Genomic DNA, 12,146 nt, shown 5'->3' with positions numbered 1-12,146 from the left:
AGTTACACCAGCTCTGTCAGGAGGAATGGGCCAAAATTCACCCAACCTATTGTGGGAAGCTTGTGGAAGGCTACCCGAAACGTCTGACCCAAGTTAAGCAATTTAAAGGCAATGCTACCAAATGCTAATTGAGTGTATGTAAACTTCTGACCCACTGGGAATGTGATGAAAGAAATAAAAGCTGAAATAAATCATTCTCTCTACTATTATTCTGACATTTCACATTCTTAAAATAAAGTGGTGATCCTAACTGACCTAAAGTAGGGATTTTTTTACTAGGATTAAATGTCAGGAATTGTGAAAAACTGGATTTAAATGTATTTAGCTAAGGTGTATGTAAACTTCATACTTCAACTGTATAGGAAAGATGTTCCAAGTTATGATCTCTAGCAGTCAGTAAATTCTAATGCAAGAATGGGTATGCAAACCATGTATTTAAAAAGTTCAATGTCTTGGTTGAATATTTGCGATGCGCAATTCAATCAGGGTCTCAAATTACTATTAGAATAGTATAATACACCTGGTGCAATTTGGAATGTTTTTTTCTCTACTGTCAAGGGGGGGTGGGCACTATATTGTTTTGCCGCAAGGTGGGGAGCCCCCCAACCAAATCTCGCTTAGCTTTCCCAAAAAGCTATGGCCGACCCTGTGTCGAGCCCTGTGTGTGCTAATGATAGCCTAACCTTCTTTGGGTAGATGGAAAGGCAATTAAAAGGTAACTACAAAGTAGCCTATGCCTACCTGGAAGAATCATAATTATTTGCATCAATCACAAGTGTGCTGGCCAAACACAACTGTCTGGCATCTACAGACCTCAAAAGTGGTCCCCTGATGTGTTTTAAGCATAGTTGTTTTTCTATTAAAAAAGTGTGCTTTTGAGAGCAAAAACCTTTCAACAAAAATGGGGGAAATGGGTCCTTCTTCTCGCTTTCTTTTTGTCTGCCGTGGTATCGTTTTGGTATTAAGTATTGTTTTTTCAAATGTTGCCCTCTAGAGGATTTCGCAGAAAAGAACACATGGTGCACTGAAATCTTAAGTCTGTTTAATTTGCTGTTACAGTAAATCTATCCAAATCAATGTAAGAACACAAGGGTATGCTAATGTAAGAGATGGCTCGTCATTATTAGCCTGATTTTGTATGGAATACAGGCACGTTATGGGACACCTGTCAGGTCATTATCAATATCATTTTTTATTAAATAAATTGGTGCGACCAAGCCATGTGTTTGTGCCATCATCTGAAAAAGTTGGTAGCACCAGTGACACAAATTTTTTAAGTTAGTGTAGAACCCTGCCACTGCGGTTTGAACATCAGATCAGCCCAGATAGCCCCCTCATTTCCGCCTGTGCTTCTCACTAGTTAGGGAGAGCCAGGAACAGGAAGCCAGTGGCGGTATCATCAGTAACAGTGTTTAGGTCTGGGGAGGAGGGTTTGGGTGCGTAACAAAAGCAGACAATGCTTCCTGAAATAACCATGAGTAGCCAGGCAGGGGGTGTGTCAGTGTGTCATTAAGGCCAGCTGTGGGGCGTGAACCCTGGGATGAGACGGAAAAGCACATGGTCACAGGACGGGGGGGCTTGTTTGGGGCCTCACATACACACAAAGCTTCACACACACACAGCAAAAACCCTGATTCTGCGCCACATTACGGTGCATTAACTGCTGAGTGCTCACAGCTGGCAATCAGAAGTCACAGTTAATATAGCTGACCTAGAGACAGACGGATGATGTAGGGAAAGAATGTAAAGTCGTTGCAAGCAGGTGGTCAGTTTGATGTCTGTGTGGTTTTGAATGGCGCTATAATTGTCCTCCAGACGTGGCATCGTCGCCGTCGTGTGTTTGCGCTGGGTAACCTACATGTTGAAGCCTCCAGATGCACTGAGAGATTGGCTACGTCCCAATCATCTCCAGTTCTTCCCAAAGTGTATACAAGTGTATTTCTTCACTTCCCTTCACTAATTTGGAAGGAAATGACTGGTATAGGAACAAATGCTCACTTTAGGAGAAAGGAGGTATTAATGTGACACACCCAGAGAGAGGGGATGGGAGTTGTGATTCCAATTAAAGAGCGCTTTTTCATTCTGTTACTAAATCAAATTTAATTGTATTAGTCACATGCGCCGAATACAACAGGTTACAGTGAAATGCTTACTTACGAGCCCCTAACCAACAGTGCAGTTTCAACAACAATGGATAAGAATAAGAGATAAAAGTAACAAGTAATTAAAGAGCAGCAGTAAAAAATAACAATATATACAAGGGGGGCCGGTACAGAGTCAATGTGTGGGGGCACCGGTTAGTTGAGGTAGTATGTACATGTAGGTAGAGTTATTAAAGTGACTATGCATAGATGACAACAGAGAGTGGCAGTGGTGTAAAGAGGGGAGGGGGGGCAATGCAAATTGTCTGGGTAGACATTTGACTTGATGTTCAGGAGTCTTATGGCTTGGGGGTAGAAGCTGTTTAGAAGCCTCTTGGACCTAGACTTGGCGCTCCGGTACCGCTTGCTGAGCAGTGATGCAACCAGTCAGGATGCTCTCGATGGTGCAGCTGTAGAACCTTTTGAGAGTCTGAGGACCCATGCCAAGTCTTTTCAGTCTCCTGAGGGGGAATAGGTTTTGTCGTGCCCGCTTCACGACTGTCATCATCTGCTTGGACCATGTTAGTTTGTTGGTGATGTGGACACCAAGGAACTTGAAGCTCTCAACCTGCTCCACTGCAGCCCGTCAATGAGAATGGGGGCGTGCTCGGGTCCTCTTTTTCCTGTAGTTGACAATCATCTCCTTTGTCTTGATCACGTTGAGGGAGAGGTTGCTGTCCTGGCACCACACGGCCAGGTCTCTAGCTGGTAAACAGTGGTGTGTTGTAGTAAGCTAACTCTCTGAGAAACGTTGTTCCCTCTCTCATTAAGGAGCAGGGGATATTGTCTGTGTGGGGCTTGGTGCTTAGGGTGTGACCTCAGGGAGTCTGGAGGTGTTAATGAAGATGTTTTGTCTTTGCATGTTGCTCCTCCTCAGATTGCTCTACGTCAGCAGCTATGACATGCCCTTTACAAAGACGGTGAGACAAGGAGCTGGATGTGCTACTAAATTCAACCTCACCTACACACACAAGGAAATGCTGTAAGCCCAAGCCCTTACAAATGTTTGCCTAACAACACCAAGTGAGCCTTTGTTTTTAACAGGGATTTACAACGAAGACTCCATGGTAAAGATTTAGGAATTATATAATATGCCATAGAAATGTCATACATACAGTTTGCATCCAACACACCAGTACCCGGCTCATGTAAACATCATCGATAAACCCAAAGTTGGATACTCAACCTTTCTTGAGACATGAAAAGGTTATAGATTTTATAAACTTAAAAGATTTTCACAGATATTCCCTCCAATGCACTCTACTGTGTGGCCAATCATGGATTTTTCTCCACCACACAAGCTCTCTGTATGACATTTGTTAAAAGCCTGTTCAAGTTAATGCCCACTTATGTCTCATTTAACTTCATTCGTAGAGTGTCTCTGGGTCTGGTAGAGTACCAGGCTCCCTATACAGAGCAGAGCCATATGAGGCCTGTGGAAGAGGAGCTAACTCATTAATCATACATAGCCCGCTGCACCATCCATGACAGATCTGTTGAAGTCAGACATTACCGTTTCTGGTGAAAGCAGCCGGTAGCAGGGAAACGAGAGGACCCTTTGATGGCAGGCAGTGTGGGAGTGTGCAAATGTGTTCGTCACCTTCCCAGATAGTGATCCATCTTTTTATTCATCGATGCATTTACGGGGGGGGGGCTCATATCTCAGTTTCACTGTTGAATGCTTATATCTGAGTTAATGGGATACATTTTCTGTATGCGTAGGTGCCTCGAGATTGTTTGGGTAATTTCCGACTCAACTCCTCAGTCATTTCAGGAAGAATAATTTGCCAAACACACTTTAATTTGATATGCTTTAATTGTTAGGTAATTGCAATAGTTATTTTTTGTCGAGTACAGAAGCCGCCTCTTAGGAGATGCCAGTTTGTTATTTTAAGGCCCTGGATATTTTCCAGTATATAATTGACTTTCTTTAATGGAGACAGAACTCAATATACCCTTCACAGTCTTATCTCCCAAACCAAACAAATTGGTATCTTTTAAAAGTTTACATGGGTACAACAGCCTCTGTCTGTGTTGACGTGTTGTTAGTGTGGTTTTGTTTGGATGCTTTATCTTTAGCTTATCAGTCACACCTTTCCTCAAAATTCTCAACTTAGCTTTCTGCTTTAGTCTACCAATTAATGTGTACTCACGGCTCTTCCTCTAATTTGAAATACATTATTATCTGTCTTTGTGAGAAGTGGGTAACGATTGGTATGACCCTCCAGTAGCCAGACATTGACAACAAGTAATGGCACAGTGCGAAACTGTTAACGGTGTTCCCATTTAAAACAGTTTCAGCCTCTACACGGCTATTACAGTTCCTGGGGTTATCAGTAATTCTGTGTAATTACAAAGCATCTAGTAGAATAAGACTACTCAATAGCGCATGAGGTGGATGTGTAGAGGCGTTAATGCGCTGTTGTTCTTAGCTGAGTCATGATGTTGACATCCCTACAGATGGGATGGGTTTGGTTGGGAGGCTGAAATGAATGGCACAGTCCTTCCTGCGCCTAACCGTCACATCATCATAGCAACACAAAGGTCGCTAGGGGCCGTCTGTCTCATATCATATCAATAGCTAAGAGCAGCCTTTTATTTATGTGTCGATATCAAAGGACTGTGTTAACCTTGAATTTTGATTGTTGATTATCGACACCTACACGGTCTCAGAGTTCCTGCATCAGCATCCCCTGCATCGTATAACAGTCCTCCGTCTATACAGAGCACTGCTTTGTTATTAAAAGGGACCCAAGTGCCACCACAGAGTCCCAGACCTCCGGGCCAGCTTTGATTAAGTCCAGAATGAAAGAAAGATCCGCCCAGACGGAGGGGAATGAGAAATATCCTGGCCGTGTAATAGAATGCCTTCCTCTGTCAACATCTGACTTGTAAAGGCTCAGTAATACAACAAGTCTTCACAACGCCGCAGCGACCAGGGAGCTTTGTCATAAAATCCCCTCCAGCTCATAAAGCAGTAGGCTCTACTTGTCCTCTCTGCTGTAATCAGTATGCCCTCAAAAGGCCAACGGGAGGACAGTTGGGGGCATACAGACAGACACTGTATGCATCCTATATGGCACCCTATTTCCTATGTAGTGCACTACTGGTAGAAACTACTAAGTCTAGACTATTGACACCTGTCTGGTAGAATCAAATCCCGTGAGCTGTAGGGTACTTTGGATGGGCATACGATTTTTATTTAAGATCAGCCTAACTTGATATTTCTCTAAGAATTTTTGTGCTCTGAAAACTAATCACAAGCTCACCGGAGGCAACCGCTTGGCATAATGGTATGATGAAGCACAATATTATTTTTCCCAAATAGCCAAGTTTCTGGTTCCAAACGCCATGATTGGAATAGAGGGGTATGGAGGATAGATTGTCGAAGTTATTACTATGATGTGAGGTTGAATACACCGGCATTACACATAATAATAGCTGGGGGGGTTCCTTCGCCAGAGTCACCTACTAGCTGGCTGCAGGTGTGAGACCATAATGAAGTGGATTTGGATGGATTAAACACCAAGCGGTGGGAGGGGAGACATGGCAGCCAGCATGTCTCACACACACACACACCTAGGGAAGGGATCCCAGAAAACACCACAGCAAACAGGACAGACTCATCCCTGCCTGCCAAAAAGTTGCCTCCTGCATTGTTATTTGGCAGCTCTCTTGGCTTTGTGTTAAACTCTGAGCATCGCCCATTCTGTCTCTTCTCCAGAGTTTTGTCTCTCAGCTGTTATTCGGAAGGTCTGAAATAATTGTTTGGTTTGGAAATGGAACTGAATCAACAGATCTTGACAGCTAAATGTGTGCTTGTTCTCATTCATTTTAATAGCACAGTGCTGCTACTTCAAATCAAACTTTATTTGTCACATGTGCCGAATAGACCTTACCGAGTGTAGACCTTACCGCAAAATGCTTACTTACAAGCCCTTAACCAACAGTGCAGAACAAAATAGCACAGTTGATTAGGAGCATGTAAAACGTCAGCCATCTCCTCTGGCAGTTGGTACAGACACTGGTGATGAGGGTAGTGTGACAACATGTACCCGTAGGTCTAATGTGTATAATTGTGGTTTCATCCCACTTTTCTCATGGTCATGCAAACTGTGGTGTGGTGTGATGTGTTCTGAGCATGACGCCTCCCTCTCTTCACACACAGTCATCAACACACTTTCATCCACACTCCCTCCCCACTTGAGCACCCAGATGCCCTTCTCTCCAGGAGCAGACAGGCTTTTACGGAGCACTCGGTCCTCTTGCCAGGCACGGTGGTGTGTTCCTGGCAGAGCCGCCCACTCCCTGGTGTCTGCCGGGCCTTCATCTGCTCAGGGGCAGCCTGGCAGTGGGCCCTCGCCAGTCCTCTGAGCCCTGGAGGTCCAGTGCAGCTCTGCTCCCCTCTCTGTATCTCCTTTAGCACCACCTCACCCATATAGATACATACTCAATGATTCATGATTTGTTGAACAGAACAGTCAATATCAGTGAAGCTAAAGAGTAAGTTGATGATGAGTTTCTTAATAAAGTGTTCCTGTATTACCATCAGCTGTTTGCATTCAGTAGAATGTGTCTGTGTCTTTGGTGTGATGAAATCCAGCTACTTTAGAGCACAAGTGTTTGAGAACAGCAGCTAGGGGAAGCTAGGCAAATCAAGCTCATGACAAATGGGTAACCGATACACAAATGTCTTGCCTGACTCATAATTCAAAGTGTACAGTACATTCTTAATTCAATTGTCAAACCGTTATTGCTGTATAATGTAAGTTCCAGTATTGCAATAGGAGGACCAGAATGATTGTAGACTGTATAATATACTGTATATAATATCCAGTAAATGTTGACATTCAAAACCAACCACTTTGACTCCTTTCTCCTTCTCTAGGCCTCGAAGGAGCTGAAGCAGTACGACAACAAGATAATCGAGTGGTCCTTTAACAACGACACCTGGGTGCTCATGTGACAAGAGCTTCCCCAACTCCTACGACACAGCCATGGGTGAGTGAGCAGTGTTTTCCCAAATTTTTGGGCCATTCAAAATCAAATCAATTGATTCTCCCCAATTTGAAGTCAATTAAGTAGCTAGCCACATACTGAACAAAAATATAAACGCAACAAAGACTTTACTGAGTTACAGTTCATATAAGGAAATCAGTCAATTGTCATTAATGAATTAGGCCCTAATCTATGGATTTCAAATGACTGGGCAGGGGTGCAGCCATGGGTGGTCTTGGGAGGGAATAGGTCCACCTACAGTTGAAGTTGGAAGTTTACATACACCTTAGCCAAATACTTTTAAATTTAGTTTTTCACAATTCCTGACATTTAATCCTAGTAAAAATTCCCTGTTTTAGGTCAGTTAGGATCACCACTTTATTTTAAGAATGTGAAATGTCAGAATAATAGTAGAGAGAATGATTTATTTCAGCTTTTATTTCTTTCATCACATTCCCAGTGGATCAGAAGTTTACATACACTCAATTTGTATTTGGTAGCATTGCCTTTTTAATTTGTTTAACTTGGGTCAAACGTTTCGGGTAGCCTTCCACAAGCTTCCCACAATAAGTTGCGTGAATTTTGGCCCATTCCTCCTGACAGAGCTGGTGTAACTGAGTCAGGTTTGTAGGCCTCCTTGCTCGCACACGCTTTTTCTGTTCTGCCACAGATTTTCTATAGGATTGAGGTCAGGGCTTTGTGGTGACCACTCCAATACATTGACTTTGTTGTCCTTAAGCCATTTTGACACAACTTTGGAAGTATGCTTGGGGTCATTGTCCATTTGGAAGACCCATTTGCGACCAAGCTTTAACTTCCTGACTGATGTCTTGAGATGTTGCTTCAATATATACACATAATTTTCCTCCCTCATGATGCCATCTATTTTGTGAAGTGCACCAGGCCCTCCTGCAGCAAAGCACCCCCACAACATGATGCTGCCACCCCGTGCTTCACGGTTGGGATGGTGTTCTTTGGCTTGCAAGCCTCCCCCTTTTTCCTCCAAACATAACGATGGTCATTATGGCCAAACAGTTCTATTTTTGTTTCATCAGACCAGAGGACATTTCTCCAAAAAGTACAATATTTGTCCCCATTTGCAGTTGCAATCCATAGTCTGGCTTTTTTATGGCGGTTTTGGGGCAGTGGCTTCTTCCTTGCTGAGCGGCCAGGTTATGTGGATACTTTTGTACCTTTTTCCTCCAGCATCTTCACAAGGTCTTTTGCTGTTGTTCTGGGATTGATTTGCAATTTTCGCACCAAGTGCATTCATCTCTAGGAGACAGAATGCGTCTTCTTCCTGAGCGGTATGACGGCTGTGTGGTCCCATGGTGTTTATACTTGCGTACTATTGTTTGTACAGATCAACGTGGTACCTTCAGGCATTTGGAAATTGCTCCCAAGGATGAACCAGACTTGTGGAGGTCTACAATTTTTTTCTGAGGCCTTGGCTGATTTCTTTAGCTTTTTCCATGATGTCAAGCAAAGAGGCACTGAGTTTGAAGGTAGACCTTGAAATACATCCAAAGGTACACCTCCAATAGGCTAATTGACACCATTTGAGTCAATCAGAAGCTTATAAAGCCATGTCATCATTTTCTGGATTTTTCCAAGCTGTTTGGCACAGTCAACTTAGTGTATGTAAACTTCTGACCCACAGGAATTGTGATACAGTGAATTATAAGTGAAATAATCTGTCTGTAAACAATTGTTGGAAAAATTACTTGTGTCATGCACAAAGTAGATGTCCTAACCGACTTGCCAATGCTATAGTTTGTTAACAAGAAATTTGTGGAGTGGTTGAAAACAAATTTTAATGACTCCAACCTAAGTGTATGTAAACTTCTGACTTCAACTGTATATGGGAGCCAGGTCTACCCACTGGGGAGCAAGGCCCAGCCAGAATGAGTTTTTCCCCACAAAAAGGCTTTATTACATACAGTAATACTCGGAAGCACCCCCCCCCACACCCCCTCAGACGATCCCGCAGGTGAAGAAGCCGGGTGTGGAGGTCCTGAGCTAGCGTGGTTACACGTGGTCTGTGGTTGTAAGGCCAGTTGGACGTACTGCCAAATTCTCTAAAACAACGTTGGAGGCAGCTTATGGTAGAAAAATGAACATGAAATTCTCTGGCAACCGCTCTGGTAGACAATCCTGCAAGTCAGCATTCCAATTACAAGCTCCTTTTAAAACTTGGCATTGTGTTGTGTGACAAAACTGCACATTTTGTAGTGGCCTTTTATTGTCCCCAGCACATGGTGCACCTGTTTAATGACCATGCTGTTTAATCAGCTTCTTCATATGCCACACCTGTCAGTTGGATAGATTACCTTGACAAAGGAGACATTTTCACTAACAGTGATGTAAATACATTTGTGCACGAAATGTGTGCATATGGAGAATTTCTGGAATTAATTTCAGCTCATGAAACATGGGACCATGTTGCGTTTATATTTTTGTTCAGTGTAGTTGTAAGTAGTGGGCTATTTGGCTCACAGCTGGGTGAGAGTACCTGCCTGCCTGGCCAGCCCTGGAGCAATCTGTATTAATATCTACAGCCTCTTTATCTCTGTCTGCAATAAGACAATCACTGGGCCTATTAGATTAATGGCTTACTTCATCTATATTTCACACATGCCGTCTTACTTTAATGCCAGTTTTTTGCATTACTCGTGTGTGTGTGTGTGTGTGTGTGTGTGTGTGTGTGTGTGTGTGTGTGTGTGTGTGTGTGTGTGTGTGTGTGTGTGTGTGTGTGTGTGTGTGTGTGTGTGTGTGTGTGTGTGTGTGTGTGTGTGTGTGTGTGAGAGAGATTATTATGTTTATTGTATTGTGTTTATTTTATTGTAGAAATGTCCACTGATTGAATACCATACTCTTTCTTCTACGCTTCAAGGCTTTTTATCTTCTTGGTTTCCCAAATCTATGTTTAATGCTTGAATTCTGCCAACCTTATAACTGCAAATGTCAAGGCAGTCCAAACATAAAAAATATGTATTTTTAAGTTACTGAATCTTCTTTAATGGAATTTGAGGAGTTATATTGTAGTTTAGTTGCTGGAGTACACTTGTGCCCTGAGGTAAGGAAAAGGTTTAGAGATTTTGAGAGTTTATTAGTCACATGCACAGGGTTTCAGATGTAAATGCAAGGTACAGCTGCAACAGTGCTGGTCAAAGGGTTTAATACTACCTCCACTATGAAGTGAACATGGCCTGGATTTATTGTATTTTTTTCATGTAACTGCAGAAACAGCCTGCATTAGAGGTGGACCAAGCCCAGGAAGGGTCCATCATCACGTCTGAACTAACTTCCTGTCTGTGTGTATCTTGTCTTCCAGCTCTGTGTAACAGCATCCAGCATCCTGTCACAAAAGAAAAGTTTCTGGACCGCTGTGCCCTGGGGGCCCACAGACAGAGCTGGAAACACCCCCATGACCCAGACACAGAGCTCATGCCCCGTACTGCTCCAAAGAGACCCAACCGGGCCGCACCACACAGCGGGGGTGGGCCGGGCCAGTGTAACAGTGTATCTATATGGCTTGCAGAGCGAGGTCCTTCATGGCTACAGCCCGCCCCCTTCCTCACCCCTCAGAGAGACAGACATTTGAAAAGCCCCTCTTATCTGTGACCATTTGATTATCAGCCTCTTACAGGCCCTCTTAACTAAAAATATTGGATTGAATAACTTATAGATCCTGTTAGATATCCCCATGTAGTGCCTTAGCTTTAATTTTCAGTTTCTTATTAAAGATAAAATACATAATGGTGAATTTAGATGTTCTTTATTTTTTATTTCCCTTTTTTTAACGGTCTCCCAACTAATCTATTGATCAACAACAGAGGAATTGGTGTTTTAACTACGGCAGCAACTGACTATGTTTTTCCTAGCTGTTGATTTGTATTTGGGATGGCGGTAATCAGATGGGAAACAACCACCTGACCCCTCCTTTCTATCTTTTCTCTCCCAGCAGTGAAGTGAAGGAATGCACTAGCGAATATTTCAAAGGTATTGTTTAGTAGCAAGAGAGAGCAATTCCTCTGAGATATTCTTCTGACACACAGTGATACATCGGGTTGACAACATGAATAACCATGACAAGCTGTCTCCACAGTATGGGTGTAACAAACACACTCTGCCTCCACATGACGTCACATGACCATATCGTCAGACCCCAGAATAGACTCGGTAACCGCTTGGGAAATGTTATGATGAAAACACGCCTCTCCTTTGTTTTTTCTTCTTTGTTTTTTTTCTTCAATGTGTGTACAGAATAAGAACATTTCAACACTTGCTTTATTTTAACAGATACCCCAATTAAGGACTGCCCTAGTTCATAACAGACTGGTTTACTCCTGTATTTGTTGTTTGATTGGGTCCATTTAAACAATACATCATGTGGAGATGTTGGTTAGAGCTTTTGAGTTTGCTATTCACAAGAAGCATTGCCTGATAGATCTCAGAAGACCTTAGATGAAGAATTGTTGACTTGCATAAAGCTGGAAAGGGTAACAAAATTATCTCTAAAAGCCAGAAAGACAAATGTACGCCTTCTGGAGTGGTCCAGTCAGAGTCCTGACCTGAACCTGATTGAGATGCTGTGGCATGACCTCAATAGAGCAGTTCACACCAGACATCCCAAGAATATTGCTGAACTGAAACAGTTTTGTAAAGAGGAATGGTCAAAAAATCCTCCTGACCATGGTGCACGGTCTGATCCACAACTACAGAAAACGTTTGGTTGAGGTTATTGCTGCCAAAGGAGGGTCAACCAGTTATTAAATCCAAGGGGTCACATACTTTTCCCACCCTGCACTGTGAATGTTTACACGGTGTGTTCAATAAAGACATGAAAACATATCATTCTTTGTGTGTTATTAGTTTAAGCAGACTGTGTTTGTCAATTGTTGTGACCTAGATGCAGATCAGATTAAATGTTATGACCAATTTATGCAGAAATCCAGGTATTTTCAACCAACGAGGAAAGCTTTTTCATTATCACTATTGTCCTGA

The 12,146-nt window shown here is 42.8% G+C and overlaps 1 long non-coding RNA gene across 4 annotated transcripts in view; it reads left to right on the top strand.

The window, feature by feature from the left end:
- The window catches only part of LOC106571291 (uncharacterized), a 149,735-nt gene extending 137,812 nt beyond the window's left edge, over positions 1–11,923 (top strand). For all 4 annotated transcript variants that reach the window (XR_006759157.1, XR_006759153.1, XR_006759154.1 and 1 more), the window contains 2 exons: positions 7,030–7,142; positions 10,474–11,923. This is a non-coding gene — a long non-coding RNA (uncharacterized lncRNA). The remainder of the gene's footprint in view (positions 1–7,029; positions 7,143–10,473) is intronic.
- The last annotated feature ends 223 nt before the right edge of the window (positions 11,924–12,146 follow it).

This window comes from Salmo salar, chromosome ssa15 (genome assembly GCF_905237065.1).
Source record: "Salmo salar chromosome ssa15, Ssal_v3.1, whole genome shotgun sequence".
Classification (NCBI taxonomy): domain Eukaryota; kingdom Metazoa; phylum Chordata; class Actinopteri; order Salmoniformes; family Salmonidae; genus Salmo; species Salmo salar.
The sequence above is the reverse complement of the archived record's forward strand: the minus strand, read 5'-3'. Positions and strand labels throughout refer to the sequence as shown.